A 27,478-nucleotide genomic window follows, 5' to 3' on the forward strand; every position below is an offset into this window, starting at 1 on the left:
TACCTTGGGAGAGAAGACAGTGGGTGGCATATCCTCTGCAGGGAGTGAGAAATACATTTATTCTTCTGTTGTCTGCTTTTCAGTGGAATGGAAAAACGCACACTCTCTCTCCTCCATAATAAGAGGTTTGGTCTGTGCCTCTCTTTGACTTCCTCACAAACAACCACAGGGAGCAGACAGACTTCTCAGATTACTCTTGACCTTGGGAGTTGACCCTTAGAAATGCATTCTACTTCAAGATCTGAGAAAACAAAACCAAACCCACCCCAACAACCTCTTGAGAAAGACGGTTTATTTCTGCTGGGGACCCTGTTTCCCCTCTCTACTCCATTGCTGCTCTACAATTAAGATAGCTTTAACATACACATACACACACACACACACACACACACTCACACTCACACACATCAGACCATCCCTCTTCTAATCAAAGCTTCCCACTGTCCTTAGATTAAAATCTATATGGCAAACTGTGGACAATGAGGTCTCACATGATCCAGCCCTTGCCCACCTCTGGGACCTCATTCCACAGCAACAGCCATTCTGGCTGTTCATTATGTCCCAGCTACCCTGAACTTGTTCTTCTTCTTCCAGGCTTATTCTCACTTAGGACCAGCGTGCCAGCTGTTCTCCACGTTTGAAATGCTCTTCTCCCCAGATTTTTGCATGTCTGACCCCTTCTTGCCTTTCACATCCCTCTCAAATGTCACCTTCTCAAGGAGACCTTCCTGAACTACCCAGTCCCAATCCCAATCTGTATCCACACCATGACTTGCCAGCACTTAATCACTTTCTGGCATTTTTTCTTGTGTACTTGCTCCTTGATTGTGTTGTTTGTCACTCCTACAGAAACATGAGCTCCATGACACAAGGCCCTAGCTGTCCTGGTCACCATTGTATCCACAGAGTCTAGAGTCTTGTCTGACACATAGCAGAGCTCAGCTCAATATCTATTCGTAAATGGGAAGAATGAAGTTTGTACTTCCCTACTCTCTCCCCCACTGCCATCTTTGGTGACTTTATCATCTACCTGGATGACACCTGATTCCTTCTCTTAACCTTCTCCACCACCCAGAAACCAGCAGAGCCATATTTGGGTCTTCATCATCATGTTCTAGGGTTCCTACCCAGCATTTCCTGCTTGGAACTACTCTGTTGTCTTCAGAGTCTCCACATCCTCCAAGCCTCCTTTACCTCCCTCCCCTAAAGCAGGTGTTCCAACTGCTCAACTCTTCCCAAATCCCCAACCCCATTAGCTTCTTTTCCACTTAACTCCCTGTGCATTTTTGTCATTGTGGCTGGGAAGATAGGGTGTGGTCAGACTCGTGACCAGAATTTGAGGATTTTGGTAAGGATTAGGTAGGCACAATGCCTGGCACATTGAAAGTGCTCAGTCAACAGTAGCCTGTCTCATTTCTATCACTCTTATGATGAAAGTTTCTTCTTAGCCTCTGCCTCCTGCCCTTTTCTTTTCTCCCTCCCTTTCACTCCTACTTGGTTAGTTTTACTTTCCTTGGTTCATTTATATGAGGTAAAGTGAGGACCTTTCCTGGTCTTCTTGGTGGCGATGCAGAGTTCTGACTGGATAGAACCAGCCTGGTGCAGGTTGAAGAAGAGCTGGGTGCCTCCCAGTCTCCGTGGGAACCTTGCACACCAACAGCCGATGAACTTCACGCTCTGGCTGTCTGGTATCTATAGGTGGGTCTCTAAAGGCGTTAGAGACAGGGGACAAGGCCCCCGGGGCCAGGATAGGTTGGACTGATGTTCACTTCTGTTTTCACTTATTAGATGTTTAAGAAGCTAGTGTCTGCCCTTGGGATCATCAGTTCAAAGTTTACTATAATCCTTCCAATTTTTTCACCTTTCTCATTCAAGTTCTCAAGAATCCAGAGAGGCAGTCCTTGGAAACAACCATCAGTAATTCCTGGCCCGGTTCCCTGTAGGGAAGAGGGATGGAGTGAGCACAAACAGAGGAAGCTGCCTGGGTCTCCGGGCTGTGATTCTGTGGCCCAGGCAATCTGAAAGTGTGAGACCTTTTCCTAGCTTCTCCACAGATAGGTCTCAGGCCCCAATTGTGGGGAATTTTTCATTTGAGGAAGTCCAATATATTTCGGGATGACTAATGCCAATCACATACCAGATTGTCAAATATTTGCTACAAGAAGTTATAAGTGACTAAATAAAGGAATTCAGAAATGGATATTACTATTGGCCCTCCTGCTACGAGGGATTGGCAAGTCTGGAATAAGTAGGGTGACTTTATAAAATGAACCAATTATTTCCACAAATGCCCTGGGCACACAGTATGTGCCAGATACTGTGCCAGATGCTGGGGATACAGGGTGAGACAAGCAGACCCAGACTCTGCTGTCACAGAGCTCAACGTTGGAGTGTACAAGTGAGAACGATATAGTGTGACAGGTGCTACTGCCAGAGGGAACATACTGGGTGATCTATCTGGAAGCACATGGGAGAGGACATTTCACTCAAAGCCCCAGGCTTGGAGAGGGCTTCTTGGAGGACAATGTGATGCCCCAGGTGAGACGTGAAGGATGAATGAGTCAGCCAGGTGGCAGGAGGGGAAGCAAGGTTAAAGGAAAGTTTCCAGGCAAAGCCAAGAGCATATGCAAAGGATGAAGGATGAGAGAGGGCATGATGCTCTGTAGGCCTGAGGAATAGCCGAGTAGGGCCCCACCATCAGAGGTTCCGACTTAACTGGTCTTGGAGAGAGTCCAGCCTTGGGTATGTTTTACAAGCTCAAGTATGTTTTAAAGCAGGTGACTTTAATGTGCAACCTGGGGTGAGAGCCACTGGACCAGAACATGGGATGAAAGGAAGGGAGTGGTGAGAGGTGAGGCTGGAGATGTGAAGTGGGCCAGATCACACAGTGCCCGGAAGGCTGTGTCAAGGAGCTTGAGTTTTCTTCTCCGAGCACTGGGAAGCTATTTAAACATTCAAGCAAGGGAAGAAGTGGCATGATCAGACTTGAAGACTTCAGAATATCTCTGTTGTGGAATATGGATGGGGGGGCAGGAATGGAAGTAAGAAAAACCAGTTGGGAAGCTCTTGCAATATGTGATGCAAAAGATAATCACAGCCTGAATTAGGCGAGTGGCAACAGGGATGGAGAGAAGTAGATGAATTCCAGAGATATTTAGGAAGTAAAACTGCTAAGGCTGATCAAAGATTGGCTATGAGAGGGAGAAGTCAAGGGCCATTCCTTTGGTTAGACAGTTGAGTGGGTGGAGCGTCATTCCCTAGGACGGGGCTCACAGGAGCGGAGGCCCCAGGAGACGAGAAGCTGGTTTGTGGATGTGTGGGCAAGGATATCAGCCCACAGCCTGCTGAGTTTGAGGCATGAGCAGGACATCCAAGTGAGAAGACCAGCTAAGAATGGTAGCTTAGGGGCGCCTGGATGGCGCAGTCGTTAAGCGTCTGCCTTTGGCTCAGGGCATGATCCTGGCGTTCCAGGATCGAGCCCCACATCAGGCTCCTCCACTGGGAGCCTGCTTCTTCCTCTCCCACTCCCCCTGTTCGTGTTCCCTCTCTAGCTGGCTGTCTCTCTCTCTGTCTAATAAATAAATAAATAAATCTTAAAAAAAATAATAATGGTAGCTTAGTCCTCAGGTAAAATATCTCATTTGAAGACTGAGGTCTAGAAGTCACTGGAAAAGAATGAGAATGGATGAGATCCCCCAGGAGACAGACTGTGGAGTGGGAAGAGAAAAATATGTCCACAGAACCTTGGAAGTTGCTCCCGTCCTCCAGGTAGACAGCCCTAAACCCATTAAGGGTAATTAGGCTAAGTGGTGACGTGACTTGTCCTAGCTAGTCCTCCTCACAATGTTTGAGTAGGCTTACGCTAGCCAATGTGAGTCCCTGCTGCTGGCCTATATTTGGCCCATCACTGTCAGTGCAATTGGATCTAGTCAATCTGCAATGAGAAGTGGCTGGCAGTTGTGTCTTGCACCTATGGAGCTGAGCTGCGGGAAGTAGTTCCAAATTCCATGGCTCTGCTTAGAGGTTTCTAAATACAGTGGTAGTTACGTGTTAGACATTAGAGACATTTTAAAGAAAGTCAGCCTGAATCATCTGAGAATTAGAACATTTGACAACTAACTCAACACAAAGGTCCTGGGAAGAATTTGCTGTGGAGAAGGGAAGGATGGGTCAGCAGCTAGTAAAGCTTTTATTCTAGGCTCTGTGCAATTGTGATTCTATTTTTGGTTTTCAGTCTGCCCAGATCTAAGTGCCCTGTTATGCCCTCAGATTCCAGAATCAACCTCTGTTGTATTGTAAACCATAACAACAAAGCACTTTGACATTAAGCCATTTCTTTTATTCCTAATAACAGGCCTATCAAATAAATAAGGCAGGTGTTAGCCCCATTTTAAAGATGAAGAAACTGAGACTAGAGCTAATTCACTTGCCCACATTGCAGAAAATATAAATGGGGTTCAGGAGCTGACCCAGTTTCTCACTCCAAATCCACACCAACCTCCCATCCCGGCTTCCACCTCTTTAAAAAGGGCATTTTTTAACCCACTCCAGAGAAGAGCTGCAAGAGGGGATGGGAAGAGGATCTGAAAAGAAGCTTGGCAGGTACCTCCTGTGATAGCTGTGTTTGCGACTTTTTGCTTTGCTCTTAATCTCATTCCCACACAAATCACACATGCACCATAAAATGTTGGGAGACAGTTGTCTGGAGCAGGTGGAGGAGTCAGGGAACCTGATGAATTATAGACCCTCAGGACTGGAAGGGATCAATGGGTCACCTACTTTAACCCCTAGATGCACAGATGGGAGAAAGTGAGGGGAAGGTAACTTGTACACGCTCATCTGGCTAACTGTGGTGAAAAGGAGAACAGAACCGTACCTAGCCTGCTGATAATACCCAAATAACAGTATGAAAGTAACCTCAGACTGAGAGCACTGAAACAGAGAAACAGAACCAAAAACCCTGGGTGAATAAAGTGCTGACCTAAAAGAAACAGTACACACTCTGCTATGCATTCCCTTTTTCTTTTGGATATGTTTTTATAGGGCTCTGAATGAGAAAGTTAATTAGGGAAATTATGATGGTACTCTCTTTCTCTTGTCTTTGACTAAAGTCATGGAAGGAGGTAGGTGGAGGTGCCTAGCAGGTAGAGTGGGTGGAATTGGGAAATTGCTCTGTAAGATTCAGGTTGGTGACAATGGGATTGTTGGTTCCACCAGTTTATTATTCACTAGTCACTAGAATTAAGTGTAATAATAGCTTGCATTTGTATAGTATATTCTAATTTACAAAGGGCTTTTATGACATTATCTCATTTGATCCCACTGACAACCCCGTAAGGGAGACAAGGCAGGTATAATTATCCCACTTTATGGATGACAGAACTAAGGGCCAGAGAAGTGAAAAGACTTGACCCAGCACATTCAGTTGTTAAACCAAAGTCTGGACGAGAAACCAGGCATTCTTACCTACAGAGCTTCAACTTTGCAACAGTCACACAGCTAAGTAAAGTAGGACTTGAATCCCAGGGAGGCTGCCTAGAGCCTGTGTTCTTGACTACCATGTTTTACTAGTCATTCAAAAGACATTTGTTGACTGTGTCTTGTTCTTTTTAATTTCCTGCTTATTGTACATATAATTCATGTGCTCTTGGTGAGGCAGGTACTCATTAGTGAAGGCATGGTAAAGGCTTCCAGAACCTTCTTCATACCTCAACAAACACAAGCCTATGGCCTAATTTTGGAGTCCCCATACGCACAAATTCCAGGGAAGATGTACCAAGAGGAGACTGATGTGGAGCCCCCAACCCCCTCAACACACACACCACAGACTTTAGGCTCTGTGCTAATGAGAAGCTGATGCACCACATGTCCAGCCTGGGTCCAACTAGAAGTGAGGAAGCCAGAAGACCCTGATTCCCCAGGAGTATTTTGTGTTGTCCTCTCCCTTGCTATGTTAGCCTTTCTTAGTAAAAATTAGTAGTAGCTGTTGGCTAGTCTTAAAAATTGTCCACCCTCAGGAGAACGTGTCACAAAGTACACAGGGCCTCCTTGGGGCTGGACCCCTGGGACAGGCGGCTCACTCCTGGGACAGGCAGCTCCATAAATAGCACCTGTGCTATGTGAAAGGGGAGGTGGCTCAGGAAAGCAAGCTGACTCTCCTCAGGAATCATAAACCAGTGAGTCTAAGCCATGACTCTCGGAAAAAACACAGTTCCTATTACGTAGGTCTATCACTGAGGAGTCCCTTCAAGAGCTAATTTGTATTACAAGCTATTTAGGACTTTCTTTTCCTCAGTGCCTCCCTCCCCTCTCCTTCCCTCAGTTCCTGACGAACATGCCTTCTCCATGCTGTCAGATGATATTGTATAAGAATTCAGACTGAGTGTTTCTGACTATTTATAGAAGACAGTTGTGCTGTTTTAGCTACTACAGGAACTGGAGTTTGGTTCCGGGTTATGTTACATGAAAAAACCTTACAGAAATGTATTTGTTCTCAAGTTTTCCTATTCCACTCCTGTACCACCACATTGAGGAGGCCTCTCTGAGTACCATTTCCCTCCCCATGTCCTTTTTTAATGAAAAAAAAAAAAGTTTTTTTTCTGATTACAAAAGCAGTTCGTGCCAGTCAAAAGTGTTAAAGACCACATAAACGTATAGCTAAAAATGTAAAAGTGCCTCTCGATCTCTAGCCCAGAGATAACAACTGTTAACAGTCGACGACTCCTTTAGTTTGGAGGCTCTTGCAATGATTCATGGGAAAGGTAAAGCATGCTGAGTGTAGGTATGGAGAGGAGGGGACAATTACAAAACCAGTCCAAAGCAAAATCACAGGGAGATGGGGAAAAGAGGAAGATGAGAAAATTAGCCCCAGTTTTTCATCTGGGGTGAATGAAAAGATGGTGTCTCATGAAATAACCTAGGGGACCAGAGCCGAGGAAGAGAGGTGGGGAAGATGCTTAGTCTGTCAAGCTTTGGTGGTCATCTTGTGTCAGTTATTATTCTGGGAGCCGCAGTTAACAACTGCTCAAAGGCCTGCACTTAGCCTCCCAGATGTGTTGTTGAGTATTCCAAACTCAGACGACCTCAGCATCTCCACAGGAATTAAAGGCTGGGAGGGAGAGAGAAAATTCAAATGTAGAAAACACTCATCTATTTGAGGGATCTGAAGTTTTCAGTCATTACCTCCAAGCAGCTGCTTGGAACATATTTATTAGCTCTGGAATCCACATTTTCTATAAACTTACCCATAACCTTCTCAAGGTATAAACACTCTGTAATTAATGCAAAATCCGCTTCAGCAAAATGTAACTTGAGCCAAATATACATCTTAGAGCTAAGGCGAGATGCAGATTGTTTCTATGTTCGAAATGTGAACTCTGCTGGCCGACTTTGGGGGTACATCATCTAATAATCACAGCAGACCAAGACTCAAGCTTTTGATGTCATCACGCTTGACACTATTAATGTTGCTTATACTCATTGTGTGTATAACCAGGAAAATTCCCATTTTAGGACCTTGACAAACAAGTCCTACTGGTCTTACCTTCTTAATCCAGTATTCTGACAGATAGCACACGCTATTAAGTAGGCTGTGCTAATAATGCCAGTCTTGGGCACCTTGAATGAGGCCTGTGAGGACACAGTCAGCCCTCAGTCCTGCTGATTTCAGAGTGGGAGGGTAATTGCTGCTGACTTGCAGCTCTACATCCTTGGAGGCTCCTACTCCCTGGAATTGCCCCTCCCGAGAGGTTTTCAATGGGGGTGATGATTGCTGTACTTCTCTTTTTAATTATCATAAGAAAAAAAAAATAAGATAATATTGTTGCTGCCATCTGGTCATTTTATCTAATTTTACTTAGCCATTTTAGGTTTCTAACGTTGGCTTAACTGAACCAACTTGAATTTTCTCATCATAGCCCCAAGGGACAGAACAAGGATCAAGGAGAAGAAAAGGAAAAGAAGGCAAGTTTTAGCATTTTTAAAGGCACAAAGCAAAGGCCAAAAAAGCAACCCATAAATACTGAGCCCCCTCTCTCTAGCAGAAGTCAAGTGTGATCTTTTGTTAGGACCTTGTCATCTAAATGGAAAGGCCTGGGATAAAGTAGGACGTGACTTGAGCAAGCAAGCTAGTCGACCATCTAGAGTTTACCAGATGGTGGTATTAATTAGGTGGAGTCACCAGATTTCCAGGAAGGGTTCTCCCCTTTAAAGGCTCATAAACTGAATTACAAGTTCACCATGATTAGATCAAACACTGAGACTAACTTACCAAACTTAACAGGAGACATATATAAAAACTTAGAATGCTCTTTACTTTTTCCCATTGAGAAGTATAACTACACAACACATAGGATATGTCAACTAATTGACTGCATTATCAGTTGTGAGGGGGGAAAAATAAGATTTAAACACATCTACAGAATCCTGGAAATACATCATCAAGACTGTGTATAGTTAGGGAATGTATCATACTTTTAGTTCTCTGGGAAGAGAACCAGCCTCGTAACATGTAAGACTACTGAGGGATTTCAGCATACTCAACCTTTTGGAACGTTTTCCTAACTTTTGACTTTAACTAGTTTTCTAGAATAAGTCTGCCTTTATGCATTTAGTAGAAACACTGGTTTTGAAAGGGGAGGGCTCACAGACTCTCTTTTAGTTCATTTCCTCAGTTACTAAGTTTATGCCTTACATTCTGATTCTCAATGATGCTCTTCTCAGAAAGTTGAGTTGAGTTAATTTGTGAGAAAAACTGGCAGCTCACCTTTGAACTGACTACAGGGTATTCAGTTATGGGAAGGGAAGCTGGACTAGATGACCTTTATGGTCCTTCTATTCACAAGGGAATAAAGGAAAAGGTGAGAAAAGTTGGATAGTTGAGGTCAAGGAATAAGGAGAGGGCCAAATCTGACTTAATGAATGAAAGAAATTGAGGGCAGAGATATGGAATTGTGTGTGTTAAATTTTCTCTACTTTCATCGTTCATAGGCAAATGCCACTTTTGGCAACTAAAAATCCAAGGAGGCTCTCCCGGTAGACAAACTAGGCAGCTGCTCAGAACAGTGTCTATGCAGCAGCCCCACTCTGTCAGGGCCCACATACCATATATATACTTTCTGATAGATCCCATGCAGAAATTGGTTTGGCCTCGATATCATTCGGCTAAGTAGCTTGTTCTGTCCAGTCATTCATTCACTCAGGCAACTTTTACTGAGCACTAAGCCAGGTGTTGGCATAGAAATATAAGATATTGTCCACTCACAATCTAAGGAAGAAGAAGGATGTAGAAAGAATGGTTTTAAGCCAGAGTTTTGGGTTTTGCTAAAGGAACACGCAGAGTGCTGAGGGATTCAGAGGACAGAAGGAGTGCCTCCTTCTGCTTCAGTTGTGTCCCATGAATTTTGATATGCTGCATTTTCACTTTGGTGTAATTTTTCATTTCTCATGATACTTCCTTTTTAACCCACAGATTATTTTGATGGGTTTTGTTTTGTTTCCCAGTGCTTGGAGATTTTTCTGTACTGGAGATCTTTCTGTTATCTAAATTGATTCTAAACGAAATCAATTCAGAATACACTCTGTGTGATTTCAACATACTTCAAACACACTCTGTGCGAATTCAATTCTTTTCATTTTGTGGAGGTTTGTTTTATGGCAAGCATTATAGGATATGGTCTATCTTGGTATGTGATCCGTGGGCGCTTAAGAAGCATGTGTTCAGGGTGTGGAATATTCTGTACAAGTTTATTAGTTCCTATTGGTTTGTGGCATTACTGAGTTCTCCTGTATCCTTGCTAGTTTTTTGTCTAAGTATTTGATGAATTATTGAGAGAAGTGTTTTAAATTTTCCAAATATAATTGTGAATTTATTTCTCTTTTCAGTTTTTTCTGTTCTTGCTTCACATATTTTGCAACTCTGTTGTTTGGTGCATACATATTTAAAATTGCCATTTTCTCTTGGTGTAGTGTCCCTTTTATCATTATGTATTGTCCCTCTCTGTCTTTGCTAATTTTCTTCTCATTGGAGTCTACTTTTTCTTTGTATGGCCAATCATGCTTTCTTTTGATTAATGTTTGTATGACATATCTTTTTCTATCATTTTACTTTCAACCTGCCTTTATTATTATATTTGAAGTGAGTTTCTTACAGATAACATATTTGGATTATATGTTTTAATTCACTCTGCCAGTTTCTGTTATTTAATTGATGTATTTAGACCATTTATATGTAATTTAATTATTCATACATGAAGGCTAAAGTTTGCCGTTTTATGTTTATATCCTCTTTATTCTGTCTCATTTCTGTTTTCTTTTTAATACCTTCCTGTGAGTTACCTAAATATTTTTGAGAATTCCATTTGTATTTATCTGTTGTGTTTTTGAGTATATTTCTTTTTTTTAAAAAAAGATTTTATTTATTTATTTGACAGAGAGAGAGACAGCCAATGAGAGAGGGAACACAAGCAGGGGGAGTGGGAGAGGAAGAAGCAGGCTTCCAGCAGAGGAGCCTGATGTGGGGCTCGATCCCAGGACTCTGGGATCATTCCCTGAGCTGAAGGCAGATGCTTAACGACTGAGCCACCTAGGCGCCCCTTGAGTATATTTCTTGTATATCTTTTTTGACAGTTGCTTAATAGATTATATACACATAATTTATCTGCTGGTGTCATCACTGTACCAGTTTGAATGATTTGGATGATTAAATTATAAATGAAATTCCTTCCCAAGTCTATAGCATTTCACTACAAGATATTACCTCTGGCGCCTGAGAAGGTCTTGATGTCATTAAAGTCCAGATTTCAGTCCTTCCTTATATCTTCAGAGGTGCTTGCCTGTGAAATCCAGACCATCTGTGACATAGGAAAAAGAGGTCCACTGAGATGTTTAGAAAGCTACCAATTGTTCATGCCAATGAGCAGAAGAATAGACCAGATAATTAAAATACAGATAGAACTTACAAAATTCCAAATTTTAGCTGCACATACCAAACTGTTAAACTTTTAAGTGGAAAGTTTAAAGATAGCAAAATTGCATTATTCAAATTTTACCTGCTGATTTAATTCTTTTGCTCATATTTCATGTAAAGGGAGAAATGGGTCATAAATGACTCACACTGGATCATCAGACTGCAGGGACTTTGAGTAAGGTATTATGGATTGGCAGTTTGGCCTTACAGAAGATATCAAGACTCGGATGTCAGACAGATGTGGGATTGAATCCCAGTTTTGCCATATATAAGCTATGTGACACTAGATAAATCACTTAACTTTTTGGATACTTTGTTTCCTAATTTGTCAAGTGTGGTCAATTATATTTCCTGCAAAAGTCTGTCGTGAGGATTAAAAACACATAACATATGTAAAAGGCCTAGCCCAGAGAAGATGATCAACAAACATGAGTTCCCTAGCTGTGTTCCTGTTGACTTTCAGAGAGGGAAGCCAAATACCTGTGCTTAAGTATATGGGTATTTCTAAACGAGGCCTGTCTCATCAACCAAAGTTTGTAGTTTTTGATATCATCTTGACATATAAGCATGAGTGGCTATCAGAGAGCAGAGAGGTGTGCTAGACAGTTAATATTTTGGTAGCACTAAAGAAGCCCTTTCTTAAAGAGCTTTTTAAAAAGCCAACATTTGCTGATCACTGGCTATAGGATGAGCCAGGGGTGAGCACTATGACATCTGACATCGTGGCTCCTTTTCACTGCACCCACCTTATCATCTCTGACATCCAGACAGATGAAGAGTCAGGCAGAAAGGGACCTAACCTGAAATTTAAGTCTGGGATCTAGATCATAGTTGCCTAAGTAATTGTTTGACCTTGAAGAAATGACTTAACTTCTTTATAGTTCAGTTTCCTCATCTATTAAATGGGACTAGACCTGTCTTCGGGGAAGCTGTGAGGGTGAATTAGGTCATGTACATAAAACACTTGAGGTCTTTGGAAGAAAAGCTTTTATAAACCTATAAATGGCATAATTAATGTCATCATTGCCATTATTATTGTTGATGAGGTGGAATATTTCTGCACACATGCAAACTTCAGAGTTGGGAATATTTGTTACAGAGAATGTGAATCTAAAGTTTCTCTTACCCCACTCTCTTTTTTGCTGGCTTAAAGTATCCCACTCCCACAGAAATACTTTTATTTGCACAATTGGCATTTTATTGCCAGCAATAAAATGTGTGTGTATGAAGTCCCCTGAGCCACCACCCCTCTCTTTCACAATGGTTAAGGGTCCCTCAGGAGTGTGCTAGGTGGGACTAGAAAGATTTCCACCTACCTGTAGCCTTCACTGTGATGAAATACCCTCTTTAAAAACATAAGCAGCTAATATTGATATAGTGCCCAGTGTATTCCAGATAATGTGGTAAGTTTATCAGCATTATCTCATTTAAATCTCACAATGGCCTAGAACACACTTCATTTTCTTAATTTCTTTAGACTCTGCTCAAAGGGTACCTTCTTTTGGAGACTTTTCAGACCACTCTATAGAAAAGGGTAACCTGCTCCCTCACCCACCATGTCCTTCTACCTGGCTTTATTTTTCTTCATAGCCACCTTCTGACTTAGTCACTATCTAATGTATTTACATTTCTTGGTACATTCTCTGTGTCTCCCCTTACAATGCAAAGTCTGTAAGAATGGGACCTTGTTTTGTTAACTGTCTATCCCCAATACCTAATACCATACCTAGCACATGATGGGGGCTCAGAAAAAAATATTTGTGAGCAAATTAATGACCCTAGGAGTTAGGTAAGATAATACCATTTTACTAATGATGAAAAGGAGACTGAGATTTGCCCATGGCCACACAAAAAAATGGCAGAGTTGAGACTGGAAAGAAGTCTATCTGATTCTAACCTGGTCCTTAACCATTTACCTTAACCTCATGCCCCACTGCTTTCAGGAAAGATCACCCAAATGATACTTTATTGCTTGGTATGCTTCTCTCAGAAGAGTCATGAAGAGAACAGCAATGACACAGAGACAAGGGATATGTGTAAAGTATCAGATAAACTGGGGGGAATACTTAGATGCTAGTAAATTGTCCCTTTCTCCCCTTCCAACATTGTTCATATCTAAAAAACATGTATCAGTCAATTTCTCTTCAGGTCTAGCTAAGACCTGAAATTCTAGAGGCCCACATCTCTCCCATTCTATGTCTACCTTCTCTAACCTCTCTATCAGTTTTCTGGGGTCACAAGTTCCTATAAGAAGAAAAAGGGAAATAGCATTTATTAAGCATTTAATACACATCACCATTGCATTAGGCATGCTACCTTCTTTATCTCTACTACATACCAATTTACAGGCAGTAGGTGTTTTTAATCCACATTTTACAGAGGAAAAATACCGAGGATCAAAGAGGCTATTTATCTGTGTAGATTAGTGTAAACCCACAGGGATTTTCCTAGTAGGATCTCCCCTGGTCTACTAGGAGATTGATGATGAAGTCCAGTCCTTGACTCTGATGAATATTCAAAATTGCAGGGATTGTAACACCAGGGTAAAAATGACAAGATTGGTATCTCTGTACCTGGTTGGGATATGTCCTCACTGTCCTTCTACACTTGGTCCCCAGATGCTCTTCCATTTGGAAAAGACCAGGGTCCAGGACTAAGCATTCTCTACCCATCAGCCTTTATTCTCTCCAGGTAACATGCTTATGTCTAGGGGAGAAAAAAATCCTGATTAAAATAAGTTATCCTAGGAGTGTGGTAGAATCAGGCTGTGAGAAAATGGATCTGATTCTGGAAGACAAAAGGGAAAGAATGTTAAGGGAAGGCAGAACTAAGGAAAGGAAGGTGGTTAGGCTCTAGGGCAAGGACGAGAATTGGACCTGACACCTTCCCACACTTTGTTCTTTCCTCTCCATCACATCTCCTAATCCCTGCTTCCTTCAGTCCCTGACCACCAAGCTACATACTTTCTGTACAAGCCTCTCCACCCACCACCTACCCTCCCTGTCACCACCCAGCATTCTAAAAGGACCCTCTCAGAAAAAAACAGGCTGGGGGCTGGGGAGTACAAATGTCTAATTAACATAAGCTGCCAACCGGTCTGGAAACCTGAGAAAAAGAAATTTAAAACGAAGCTAACAAACCTTCAAAGAGTTTTTAAACAGGGAGGGATGTGATCCGAACATTTTTTAAACATGCACCTTTGTTTAATTTGAAATTTTAATGCAGTGTATAATTCTTTAGACACATCCAAAAAACAAATGCTTCAATTTCAGGTTTAAATATATATACGTAACAAATGTGGTATTTTGTTTTGATATTTAAAAGCAATGTGGTATGCTTGTAAATGGAAATTTAGTTTTCCAATTGCCAGCTAGTTTTGCAATTGCCAGCTACCTTCCCTTTTCCATATTTGAAGGACTTCTTTTACCTTGGGACTTTATAAGAAAAAAAAAAAAAGATTAGTGATGAAAAAGCAAAGGGCAAGGCACGTTCTACATGAACAATTTGCAGTTTGGTAAATATTATTGAAACATGTTTAGATAGACGTAAAATCCATTTGATATGCAGACATACCTTTAGAGTGGTACTAACTGCATAACTCAGAAATCTTTTGAAACTATAAAATCAGAAAGCTTTTGAAAAGTTGTAAAAGCTGAAACTTGGTGTTTTGTTTTGTTTTGTGACTCATTCCTGGCAAGACCCAACCTGACCTGAATTCATTTAGTGGCAAACCTGAACTGAGCTCACATGTTATTTGGCTATTTATAATCTTTATTTCCCACTTTGTATGAATATTCATACATTTCACTGCAGAACTAATGTTTGATTACAATTACAGGTCTGCTGTGTAACCCACTAGAGTGTTACATAATACACTTTCTATGCACATGTTATCTTTCTTAAATCTGAAAATTTTTGAATTCTGAAAACTTCTGGCTCCAAATGTTTTAGATAAGGAATTGAGGATCACCTTTCTTAACTCAGGTATTCATAGCTGCATTACAGTGTTAAAGAAGGAAAATATCTCAGAGATCATGAAGTTCAACATCTTCCTCTTTTTAAAGGGTAAAAATTAGTATCCAGGGAGAAATCAACTCCAAACACACAAATGGTAACTCAGAGAGCTAGGGCCAGCATTGCCAAGACATCTAATTCTGCAGAAATTGAGCCAGGGAGCAGCGCCCATGCTATCCTGCCTGAATTATCTACTTTCACTGTCATGATTCTGAACCTGGCTTTCCCCTACTTTCTTGCAGAGAATGAGAGAAGCACAGGCCATGTATGGTTTTTGAGAATCTTGTTATGTTTTTAAAAAATGCTAAAATGAGGTGGTAAAAATTGTGATCATACTTAGATTATGTGGTTTTCAGTAACAATTAATATATGATAAAAAGCAATATATTTTTACCATGCACAACATAGTCATGAGATTGTCTTATTAAATTTATTAATATTATTAAAAATATCAATTGTCAACACGTTATAGGTGGTGTGGTCTAGCAATGAAATGCAAGTTTAAAATTGCATAATGAACAGGACCTTCTTTCAATTTTGTAAGTATATCTCCAGGACAACCAAATATATAACTTTATTTGGTAATAACATAAAAAATCTACACTGGAGGGCTTTGAAAGTGAGGCCCAGGCCTTGTGTCAGGCTTCCTGCACTATTCCTGGATTGTTTGCTTTTCTCCTTTAACACTGATCTGCACAGAACTCTCAGTCTCTGAAGCTACTCTAAGTTGGGTCTTCCAAGCATGGTGTTTCCCTGAATTATGTATTTGTGCTGCTAAATTTATATTATTCTTATGTTTTGTTTCTGTACCTAATAGTTATAAAACAGACACAAATACCAGGAACCTTGACCCACCCCAAGCCAAAAGCCCTACAAAGGTGCCAGACTGTCAGTGACTCTTCTCAGACCTATGGTGGAAGGACAGGCTATTAGGGACCTCTATATCTAAAGTCTGTTGAAATTAAAGGGCAGTCTTCTGAGCCAAGTACCGCCCAGAAGACTTTCCTCTTACTCAAAAATCTTTTCCTCTTTGGTCGTTTCCCTCCTCTCACTGTAATTGTCTCCGTGGCAGAGGAACCACCTGCTCTGGTTCTCTGGGGGTGGAACGGAGCCAACTGACCCGGGTTTTCCGTTTAACTGCTTCATGCCTATCCCACATGGGTTATTATTCAGGCAAGGAGACTAAGAATGAGAGAGGTTATGTAATTTGCCCAAGGTCTTATGACAAGCAAATGGCAGAACAATGACATCAAAATCCATGCTTTATTCCCCTGCACTAGATCGGCCAGGTGGTCTATACCTGCTGAATTTTTCAAAGAGCTTGTAATTGTTGAATCAGTTACAAACTCCTAACTCCACTATCCTGTGGCCCACATTTCTCTCCTTTTTCCCTCCAGGAATTCATGAAATATGTTGCTAAATGTCCTGAATTCTTTACAAAATGTATGATAACTTCATGAAAGAAGAAAATAAAATTAGTTCATGGGACAAGTATTTCTTGGCTTCCTACCGTATGCCAGGGCCTGTGTCTACCATGATTTGTTCCTAATGAATTTGTGTGGGATTTTAGTGATCAATTCTTTCTCTTTTAGTAATTCACCAAGTATTCCTTTAACATGCTATTCCAGAATCTAGCCCAGGATGAGGGAACCAAGCTGTAGTTCGTGGAATCCAGTTTTTTTACTTTTTTAGAAAATAAAGCTATTTATGCATCCCCAGGAAAACTTCTCATTCTCCCTGATACCTTAGAGAGATAACCAAAGTGGTTCAGCTTCCTCACTTTTAATTTCCTTCCATTGCTCCAATAAATCTAATTGCAGAGTACAACTTTCTTCATATTTTGACTTTTATTTTTAATGGTAATGCCTCTTCTTTTAGCTATTTCTGAGGCCGCTATGGTGCCTACCTTCTTCTTCCAGGATCTGCCCGAATAAAGAAAAATCTCTCTGACCCCTGGGAAGCCATATTCCTGGATCTGGGATTGTTTGTGTTTTATCACATAAGATCAAACTCCTATATGTATGCAAGCAGAGGGTCCTTTGGTAGAGGACCTGCAGCTGTCTTGTGCGAATGTTCTAATTTTCCTTCGCTGCATAACAAACCACCCCAAGACTTAGTCAATTAAAATAACAATTTCCCATTATGTCTCATAGTTATATGGGTTGACTAAGCTCAGTTGGCAAGTTCTCACTTGTGGCCTCTCAAATGGTTGCAATCAGAGTCTACTATATGGCCACGGTAGGCTTCATAGCATGTTGACCTATGCAGCCACGGAGGGCCCCATGCTTAGGGGGCCCTCACACTTGGTTCATTGCTCTTGTTGCTGTCTTAAATCTCTTAATATTTTTTGAACAGGAAACTCAAGGTTTTCATTTTGCACTGAGCCCTACAAATTATGGAGCTGGTCCTGGCTGAGGCTGCACTTATCTGTAGAGTTGAGTAGGCGAGATGTTCAAGATGCCTGACTCACAAGGCTGGCAGCTGATGCTGGTTGTTGACTGGGAGCTCCACTGCGGCTGAAACCTGGAGTCCCCACACATGACTTATCTGTATGGCCTGAGCTTCTCAGAGAGAGTATTTCAAGGGACCCAAGCCGAAGCTGAAATGTTTCTGATGACACAACCGTGAAAGACCCAGTATGTCTTGTCACTTGCAACACATTTGATTGGTGAAGCACATCATTAAGACCAGCCCAGACTCAAGGGCAAGTGCACTGAACTCCACCTCTTGTTGGGGAGTTGCAGGATCACATTGCAGAAGAGCACATGGGATGAGACATTGCTGTGTTCATCTTTAAATAATATATTCTGTTGGGGTGCTTGGGTAGCTGGGTCAGTTGGGCATCAGACTCTTGATCTCAGCTCAGAACTTGATCTCAGTGCTGTGAGTTCAAGCTCAGCATGGAGCCTACTTTAAAAAACAAAAAACAAAATACAAACAAACAAAAAAACACCCAACATTCTGTCAAAGGGCTATTCTATTCAGGGCACACCATTTCTTTGTTTGGGTGCTCTGTCTCTCAGGCTTTCCAACAAGCTCTGTCCTGTGGGTAGGTATTCATTATCAAATGTAAAAAGACAGTTTCAGGGTATTGGCCCTGTCCTTTGGTCTTTTTCTAATACAATTAAAATGGGACTTGCTCAGAATGTCTTCTAACTAAACATGTGCCCTTAAGAAGTGTGCCATTAAATAGGATTCTGATCTTGAGGTGGGTAAGGGACTGCTGAGAGACTTTTTGAGCTTTTGCCACACGTCATTTGAGTAAAAATATTGAGCTTTTCTCGATTACATTGCTAAATCTTGAAGATTTCAGCATCAAGACTTCATAGCAGAGACGAAAAAGAAGGTTTGCGGGGCACCTGGGTGGCTCAGTCGGCTCAGGTCATGATCCCAGGGTCCTGGGATTGAGCCCCATGTCGGGCTCTCTGCTTAGTGGGGAGCCTGCTTCTCCCTCTCCCTCTACCTGCCACTCCCCCTGCTTGTGCGCTCTCTCTGTCAAATAAATAAGTAAAATCTTTAAATAAAAAAAAGAAGATTTGGTGTTTGATAATTCTCAGATAAATCCCAATTCTACCACTTACTAGGTAGGTAGACCTCTGAGAGCTTCAGTGTCTTTATTTAGGAAGCAGTAATGATTCCCCCATTGGGGCTATTGTGATGATTAGGTAGAATAATGTGTTACGTGCTCAAATAGGCACTGTTATTAATAAATCTATCACTTGACCTTGATTCAAATTACTCCCTTTTAGGTTTCCTTTGCCCTGGAAACTCATGCTTGAGTTCTTAGAATCACTCAAATCCTCTGGGGTTACTGACTGATGTAAACATAAGGAAAACAACCAAGAGTGGTATGGTCCTGTGGCCTCTGTCCTAGAAGTAGTAGTACGAGGTGTCGGTTTCCACCTGTCAAGGTTGAGGGCTGGCAAAACTAGTAGTAGTGGTAATTAACATTTACTGAGCAGGGTACTTAACTGTGTTGGAACTTTTAATCCTCACCACAACCCTCTCAGATGGATCTTGTGTTATTCCTAATATTAAAAATGAAGGCATAGTAGTTAGGTGAGAATAAGCAATTTGTTCAAAATCACCAAGGTGGTAAGTAGTGGGCCAGGATCCAAACCGAAGTCTCTCTGGCACCCGAGCCTGCATTTCACCACTGTGCTCTATGGCCTCTCAGACAAATGAAAAATATTCACATAGCTAAATCCTTTGCATGCAACCTGAGATCCCAGGCTCTTGTTTAGTGGTGGATTTGAGAGCTTAAGACTCTGGTATTTTACTATCAAGTCCGGTTGTAGGCCCTCCTAGGGAAAAGTTCCCAAGGCTGTCCAGTTTTTAGGCTGTTGGTATAAAGTCCCCTGGAGGATGATCTTGTGGTAGGCCAGTCCCTCATACTTGTGGCCGGGTAGCTTTCAGCAAGGCCTCTGACATTTGGCATTTTTCCTGGCAGGCAGCCAAGGGGACTGAGTATTTCTCTGTTTTCTTTTACTTTCATTCTTAACCATTTCCTCTCAAAATAAACAAAAAAGAACTCAGGGATTTTACTGGTAGAAATGCATCTTAAAAAGTAGTTTGTGAGGGAAATTTGTAGCTGGAGAGGAAAAGAAGAAAAAGGTGATTGAGGGAAAGGCAGAAACATAGCCATTAAATGATTAACAGAGTTCAGAATTCCCTTGCGCTAGAAAGGTTCTAATTTTGAAAGCCACTTAAATTCCTCAAAAGAGAGGTACTCTCTAAGTATAAATATATGGTCAGGCACTTCTTGATGAGCTATGGAGAATCCCTAGGTGATTATTTGTGTTTTCTCCCAACATTTCCCTTTAGCAAAAGTTTACAATGGCCTTCTCCTCCTAACCTTTAATTCCAAAATTGATGGAAAGCAGCAAAGAATTGACTTAAGTGTGGATCCTTTTTCTTCCTTTCCTACTCGTTTCGAAAAGGTGCTGGCAGCTATTTACAAACAACTGACAGGACCACTTGGTGTTAGTGACCCTCCCTAAGGGGAAACACTTTTTCCTCCTCCTTTTTCTTTCCGGGAGCACTTAATTGCAGGCTCTGCTCTAAGTGTTTTGCATGTTTTAACTCACTGAGTCCTCACAATCCTAAGAGATCCTAATGATGATATCTCTATTTAACAGATGAGAAACTGATGTTAAAGAGGTTAAGAACTGAGCTCCAGACACAAGGCTATGAAGTGGGGTAATGGTTTGATGGGAGGGCCTTTAATTCCACAGCAGGCCATCACGAGAGTCAAGTTTACACAGCTCTGGGGATCAAACCCAGGCTCTGCTAACTTAACATTGTGTATACTGCCTGGAAGGTACCTGAAGTTCTCACAGTATTTCAACCCTTTCCAATGAAATCAAGGAGAAATTAAGAGCCTCCTTACACAGGCTCCTTAATACCTCCTTAAATAGGCTCAGGACTCTTGGGCTTTTATTCCTGTAGAAATTGGAAAGGATTTTATTTATTTAGTCCCTCACTGGACAGACACACACAGGCCACATGGCATAGTGTCAGAGTGCAGATATTGGAACCAGACTACAGTGACTTGATCATCGAACAATTCAGGGGTCAGAGGCACTAATCCCCACACAGTCAAAAATCTGCATATAATTTTTGACTTCCCCAAAACTTGACTACTAATAGCGTACTGTTAACAGGAAGCCTTACTGATAACATAAAAAGTCGATTAACACACATTTTGTATATGTATTATATACTGTATTCTTACAATAAAAAGAAAATGTTATTAAAAGAATCATTAAGAAAATACATTTAGAGTACTATACTGTAGTTAATGAAAAAAATCCACATATAAGTGGACCTGCATAGTTCAAACCTGTGTAGTTCAAGGGTCAAATGTACTTTGTTTGAATTGTGGTTTTGCCATTTACTTGCTCAAGGTCACATCACTTGTTATTGAACCTTTCTGTCCCTAAGGTTCCTTAATGTAAAATGGGTTAATGATACCACTGACCTCACACAATTATTATGAGTTTTAAACAAGTTCATCCATATTAAATATTTAGAACCGTGCCTGGCACGTAGTAAATACTCAAAATGCCTGAAGTATCACTGAAAAGATAGTTAGGATATTTAAGCATGCAAGGCACTAGAAATAAGAGTTTATATTCTATGGGAGATAAGGGGCACATTCTTCAATAGAGAGATTTATGTGCTAAGCACCAGCACTTGGGGGCATAACAGCTAAACACAACACTCCCACTGCAAAGATTTACAAACTACTGCACGAGGTAAATAGACAGTGATAATGCAGTGTGGTAAGTAGTGCAAATGAGGTAGAAAGGGGTAATATTAGAGCACATGGTAGGGCAGAAGGACATGATGTTTAAGGGTCAGAGGAGGCTTCTTACAAGAGTGAACTCAAGATGAGACCTGGTGGATGAGAAGGAATTTGCCAAGTGAATTCTTGGAACAGGACATGAATTGTAAGATATAAAAAGGATATGGAGCATGTTCGTGTGCATGGGGTAGAGTGAGTTAGTCCCATAGGGTTTGAGCGTTAGAGTGTGTGGGGTAGGAGGCTGGAAAGTAGGTAGTACCAAATTATCAAAGGCCTCCAGTGTTTTGCTGAGGGTTCTGGACTTTACCCTGTATGTAATAAGGGAAGAGCTGTCAAGTCTAGGAATGATATGATCTGCAATCCAGACCAGATGAAATTTGAAGTCAGGGCTACCATATACAGTGATACGCCTAGATACTCTGCATTGGAGTGCTGGTCATGGGGAGGGAGAAGTGGGATGTTTGGGAGATAACAGGAAGAACTGTTAGAATGTAATGACTGATTAGAGCAGAATGGAAGGGTAATAATATTGTACATTGCCCTCAAAAATTGTATCCTTCTAGCTATTATGGGTACTTAGTCGGAAAAACTTGAGAAGTACTGGTGGCATAACAGAAGGAACATGAGTTTTTGGAGCTGGATGAAATTGAATTCAAATCCAGTTTTATCATTTGTTGGTTTCATGTTTAGTGTGAATTAGAATCCCCCCTCAAAGTTTGTTATATGATAATATAATAAATGCAAAGCACCTAGTACAGGGCCTGGCACATAGTAGGCACTCAGAACATGACAGTTGTGAGTTTCTGGGATTAGAAAATAAGATATGATCAGGAGTTTATGTCAGACAGCAATGGTAATTAATCTTTTGAATGTCTTAGATGCTTACTATTAAAAAAATTTTTTTGAGATATAATTCACATACCATCACAACTTAGAGTTTACAATTCAATATTTTTCCGTATATTTACAGACTTCTACAACCATCACCACAATCTAATTTTGGAACATTTTAATCACCCCTAAAAGAAACTCCACACCCGTAAGTAGTCACTGCCCATTCTTCCCCACAGCTCCTCCACAGCCCTAGGCAGCCACTAATCTATTTACTGTTTCTATGGATTTACTCTTAAATGCTTCAGAAGATACGATGAAAGTAACTACTACCCTGGGAATATGCAAAATTTTGCATACAATTTCTTGGCAATCAGAGACCACAGATTAAAATTTAAAAAGAATACCCTTAATAAACTCAAACGGAATTCTACAAAGTTGGCACTAGAGGAAGGAAGAACCTCCCAGTGGTGGTGGTGGGCAGCAAGAGCTTGTAGGCCTCACACCCGGGTCTGTGCCTAACCTGAGATTTCTGCATATATGAAACTTGCTCCAAAGTTTCTACATATGATCTCCTCCTGCAAACATTAACCACGGAGGCTTCATCTCCTTCACTCTTCCCATTTGTTTCCTTTGGGAGCAGCAGAAACCTAAGAGATTCCAGCCAGCAATCAAGAGTAGTATCACTGAAGATCAGCCAAAGCTATTGAGATAATAGCTACCATTTATTAAGTACTTATTATGGTTGAGCATTGTGCTTGTAATTAATTATCTCTAATTTTTCAGTTTTAGGGATAACGCCTGGATATATTCTATCTCAGCTCTACGGTAATTCCTGATAAATAATGTGATATCACTATGAAAAAAGCTTCTGCCAGCACTTTTTGTTTGGTGTTGTTGCCTCTAATCCACTTCACAGAAGCCAACAACACCTGGAATATGGAGAGGGGGTAACTTTTCTCTCAGTTAAAAAAAACAAAAAAGCAATGTTTAAGTTCCATTGGATCAAGAAGAAATGCCTTAAGTTTCCACGGGATCAAGTAGGGAATGCCTTTGCCCTCTCAATGCCTAAGGTATCAGGTTAAAACTTCAAGAATGTATTGATCTGGCCTCTTTAGAATAACAAAGCGAATTCTGATTACAGAATATTTTCCTTATTTAAATTTTAAACTTTATTACCATGTTAGTTGAGGATTCCTCTTTAAATAAGAAACTGGAGGCATACACGGTCTTAATTACGTTTGTATTCACTTCAGGAAGTATCTTCCAGTTTGCCACCCCAAATCTTGTGCATTTGCCTATAGACACTTAGAGAGATTTGGTTTTCCTCTTGTTTTTTAACTTGGAACCTACAAGCTCTTTCCTACCTCTTGGTCTCTTGCTCGCTGTTCCTTTGCTCGCTGTTTTTTGTTTTTGGTTTTTTTCCCCCAAATCATTGCAAAGCTGGTGTTATTGGCCATTGATTCAGATCTCAGCTCAGAAGACTGTCTGACCATGTAATCCAAAACATTGTCCCTCCCTCATATTACATTCTCAAAGTACTTATCATTCTGAAAATAAACTTACTGATGTATCTATTTACTTGTTTTTTCTCTGTTTCTTTCCACCAGTGTGTAAACTCCATGAAAATGAAAGCCTTACCTGTTTTGTTCACCACAGAATCCTCAGGGCTCAGAATAGTGCTTGACAACGCACTATTAAATATCCAACAGGTGGATATTTAATAAATAATTGTCAAATTAAATGTCTTTTCTTAGAACGAATAGTTCATATTAAGTATGAATCATATTTTCTATTTTCAAAGGGATTTAGACAGATGCATTTGGAACTTCATTGGATGTAATGTCCAAAATAAGATGAATAATAACAGTATCTTGTTTTCCTTCTAAAGTTCTTCTTTTTGGTTTGACATATTCAAAATTAATTTAAATTAAAAGGAAGTGGGGGGGGCACCTGGTTGGCTCAGTCAGTTAAGTGTCCAACTCTTGATTTCGGCTCAGGTCTTGATCTCAGGGTGGTGAGTTTGAGCCCCATATTGGGCTCCACGCTGGGTTGGAGCCTACCTAAAAATAAAAAATAAAAAATAAAAAATAAAAGAAAGGAAGGGGAATACATGAAGCAAAATACTATTTTTAAATGGATGCTAGGCCTAAATATAGAAGCTAAAACTATAAAAATATCTATAAAACTTTTAGAAGAAGACATGGATGAAAATAAATAAAAAGACATAAAAGAAGACACACATGTAAATCTTTGTGCTCTTGGTTTAGGCAAAGCCATGTTAGATATGACAACAAAAGTACAAGTGACAAAAGAAAAATGGATAAATTGGACTTCATCACAAAAGACCACATCAAATTAAAAGCTTTTATGCTGTAAAGGTTACTGCCAAGAAAGTAAAAAGTCAGCCCACAAAATGGGATAAAACATTTGCAAATCATATAACTGATAAGGCACTTGAAATCTAGAATATATGAAAAATTCTTATAACCTGATAATAAAAAATATACCAGTTAGAACCTAAATAGATTTTTTCCAAAGAAGATACAAAACACCCAATAAGCTCATGAAGAGATGGTCAATATCATCAGTCATTAGGGGAATACAAATCAAAGCTCCAGTGAAATAGCATTTCACACTAACTAGGATGCCTATAATCAAAAAGACAGACAAAGCAAGCATTCGAGGATGTGGAGAATTAGAACCCTCATAATTGTTGGTGGGATTGTAACATGGTGAAGCCTCTTGGGAAAACAGTTTGGCTCTTCACAATGTTAAACACATAGTTACCATATAACCCAGCAACTCCATTCCTAGATATATATACAAGAGAAATTATATATATATATATATATATATACACATATTTATATATATATACATATTTATATATATATACATATTTATATATATATATATACAAGAGATATATATATATACAAGAGAAATGAAAACATGTTCACACAAGCCCTGTAAACAAATATTCACAACAGCATTACTCACAATAGCCAAAAAGCAGAAACAGTTCAAATATCCATCAACTGGCAAATGGATAATTAAAATGGAGTCTATCTGTATAATGGAATATTATCCAGTCGGAATAAAGTACTGATACATACTAAAATATGAGTGAATCCGGAAAACATTATGCTAAGTGAAAGAAGTCAGTCACAAAAGACCACATGTTATATAATTTCATTTATATAAGATGTCCAGAATAGGTAATTCTATGAGACAGAAAGTAGATTAGTGGTTGCCTAGCTGGGGGTGGAGGGAATGGGGAGTGTCTGTTAATTAGTATTGGTTTCTTTTGGGGGGTGATAAAAATGTTCTAAAATCAGCTAGTGGTGATAGTTGCATAACTCTGTGAGTATACCAAAAACCTTTGAGTAGTAACCTTTAGACAGACGGGTGAATTATATATGGCATATGAATTATATTTCAGTAAATCTTTTTTTTAAGAGTATAATGCAGGGGAATAAAAGGAAAGGAAGTTTAAAATTAAGAGGATCAAACTTCAAAGTTAAGTTTGAAGTGGCAAAACAAAGAGTGTAATATTTCTATTTTTAGCTTTGATATTCTAACTTTAGCAAGAGCATAGACTTGCAATTTTATACTCAGCAATGCATCCTCAGACACAGAGGATTTGCCTTTTCTTCACAAGTACCACCTTTATTGCTTTTGTTTTAAAAATGCATAATATACTTAGAGTACACTAAAAATTAGAGTCTTTTATTTACATTTATGTGTTGCCTATATCTAGTGCCCCCAAAGTGTTATAATAATAGTTGTACTTTGCTAAAAGGTAACAGCAATATAAAGATGAAAGACTTTGTTCCCTCTGCCATGTCCCTCATAAGTATAATAGTTGGGTGCCCAAGCTGTGAGATCAGACTGACTGAACTGTCTCAGGCAAGGTAAACTTGGGAGAGGCACTTAACCTCAGTTTCCCTATATATAAAAGGGAGGTATAGGTCATGATACTATTTACCTCATAATGTTGTTCTGAGATTTAAAGGAAATAATGCATGTGAGGAACTTAGCATAAGATGTGAAGAGCATAGTAAATGCTCAAATTACCGTAGTTGTAAGCAATTATTATTTTAATTTAGCAATAGTTAGTGATAGGTGATTGAAATTATTAAGAAATGGGTAGAAGCAAGTCGTAATGTGGTTGAGAATTGAGTATTAAATTCCTATCAGTGAGGACTGGAACGATATGTAATATTCTCAGTTTTGTTAACATTAGGTAATTGTATTCAACATTTAATCAAGATATTTGGGTAGTTTTCAGCATTTAGTGCTAGAAAACTCTTTAGAGAGCTTGCTAAAGATAAAGCTTAGAAGTTGCATGAATATTTTTCAGAGAACAATGTGTGATACAAGCATCGCTACAGAGTCCTGATATTTTAGGCTACATTTCTAATCAGTGGTATCTTATCACTTGTCACTTTACAACTAAAGCCTTTAATTTGAGTAACAAATCTGCCAAGAAGTCTCCTTTCCTCCTCCCTTGAGGTTTATTCAGCCAATATTTTTTCTATGGAGAGCAGCAGGAGCTTCTATGTTTAAGGACTATTTTAATTTCTCAGGAGAAAGGAAACGTTAGTGAAAATAATTACTTATAAAATAATAACTGATTGTGAGGTGTGAAAGAATTGCCATTTTGAGCTTTATTTGTATACTTTAAAAGTGGGCTTTAAAACTTTCCTGGGTTAACCAAAATTCCAGGAGACAAGAAAGGGAGAGAAGGAAGTTGAAAGTACTTAACAAATTTCTCTCCAAATGTTTATTCTTATTTTTATGTTATATTAGTAAGTAAAATTCTCTGAGGAGCATTAAGTAAATTCATAGCCATACAATTCCCCTCTGTGTAGCTTATCTGTAAACATTCTTAGTTATAACACTTGGCTATAGAGATCTGTTTGAGGAAACAGGGGATCTGTACATAAGATAAAAATTCCTGAGTATAGGCCTACCCCACGTCCCAGTTAGTCTCTTTTTGTACTTCATTTTCCTCACCTCAAAAAGGGAATACATGAACTTCCTCATAGAGTTGATAGAAGGGTGAAATGAAATCAAATATGTAAAGTGCACTAAGCACAAAGTAAATTGTCATGTTTTAGCTCTTATTATTGTTGTGGCAGTGGCCTGAAAGAGGTAAAGAGGAGCTGTAGCAGATGTCTCAAAGATGCAAATAACAGTCCATGGTAAAGAGGAAGGGTTTGTTAAAGCATGGAGATTGCAATTGAGGTATTTTCAAAGGGGCATAAAAAGTACTGTCAAAAACTCCTTGTCCTTTGTCTTGGTGGGAGCCACAAGAGTCAGAGCTTGTGGAAGGGGGTGGGATGTGTGTGTGT

The 27,478-nt window shown here is 40.0% G+C and overlaps 1 long non-coding RNA gene across 2 annotated transcripts in view; it reads right to left on the reverse strand.

The window, feature by feature from the left end:
* LOC103663031 overlaps nt 1-27,478 on the reverse strand; it is a 46,642-nt gene that overhangs the window by 17,757 nt on the left and 1,407 nt on the right. For both annotated transcript variants that reach the window (XR_568637.2, XR_005834137.1), the window contains exons 2-3: nt 23,760-24,181; nt 10,757-10,850 (exon numbers count right to left, since the gene is read on the reverse strand). This is a non-coding gene — a long non-coding RNA (uncharacterized LOC103663031). The remainder of the gene's footprint in view (nt 1-10,756; nt 10,851-23,759; nt 24,182-27,478) is intronic.

Source organism: Ursus maritimus, unplaced genomic scaffold (genome assembly GCF_017311325.1).
Source record: "Ursus maritimus isolate PB19 unplaced genomic scaffold, ASM1731132v1 scaffold_12, whole genome shotgun sequence".
NCBI classification, from domain to species: Eukaryota; Metazoa; Chordata; class Mammalia; order Carnivora; family Ursidae; genus Ursus; species Ursus maritimus.